The sequence below is a fragment of the Orycteropus afer genome, unplaced genomic scaffold, assembly GCF_000298275.1.
Source record: "Orycteropus afer afer isolate SDZICR_OR568_19922 unplaced genomic scaffold, OryAfe1.0 scaffold00125, whole genome shotgun sequence".
Taxonomy (NCBI): Eukaryota; Metazoa; Chordata; class Mammalia; order Tubulidentata; family Orycteropodidae; genus Orycteropus; species Orycteropus afer.
In genome coordinates, this window is record NW_006921712.1 from 7,707,624 (window position 1) to 7,708,741 (window position 1,118).

Below are 1,118 nucleotides of genomic sequence, written 5' to 3' on the forward strand. Positions count from 1 at the left end.
GGAGCTCTGGTAGCATAGTGGCTAAGACACTTGCCTGCTAACCAGACGGCTGGCGGTTCAAGGCCACCAGCCACTCCTCGGAAGGAAGGTTGGGCAATCCTACTTCCGTAGTAATACTGCCTCGGAAACCCAAAGAGGGGTCGGTATGAGTCGGGCCGACTCGACGGCATACAACAACAACAACAACAACATATATTAAATTATTTTTATATTAAATTTCAATGGATTTTGAAGAGCTCTAATGTTCTTGTCATTACCTGTCGTTAAGTGTTTCTCTTTAGAGTTATGATATCATTCCTCTTAAATTCTGATCACTGTAATCAAAATGGCATGTCATCCACAGTGGATAGTTTTTAGCAAAACTTCTCTCATTTTCTCAAGAAAACACTGTCTTTTCTCATTAACAGAGATCAATAAATATTCAAAGAAATATTTCCAGCATGTTGTTGTGCAACGTTAGAATCTTAATGAACAAAACTTGAAAAAGATGGCACAAAAAAAGAAAACTGTTTCCCATGCAATACTTCAAAGTGGGGGGGGGGGACGACTATTTATGACCAAAGTACTATATTTTATGGAATTTTCTTAAAAATTAGGTAATTCTTCTAGAAAATAGTATTTATCATTTTAAATATCCTTAACTTTATTCAACAATTTCACTGTTTTATTTCCTAATTTGCTCTACTATCTTCTGCATTATCCCAAGTAAATATATATCTGGAAGCATTTATCTGCACACCGACTTATTTACCAATTAGACTTTGAAAGTAAATAGATAACATAGAATTGTACATACACCCTGATTATACAGTTAAGAAGCAAGTAAGCTCCAATTATCTTAGAGGAAATGTTGAATCATTATTCAAAGTCACATCTCTTGAATCCCTGAAGTTTATAATTCATTGCTTAACAATTTGTCAAATGATTATTTTATACTTAGACACTGGCTTTGTATTTTTCTCTGAGACATAATGCTATTACTATGCAGATTCAATTTCTATTTGTTAGGGTTTTTTAAATTATTGTTATTATGTCATTTTTTTTCTGAAATATAATATACATAATGGAGACTTGATGAAACAGTGGCTACAACACTCAGCTGCCCACCAATAGGTCAG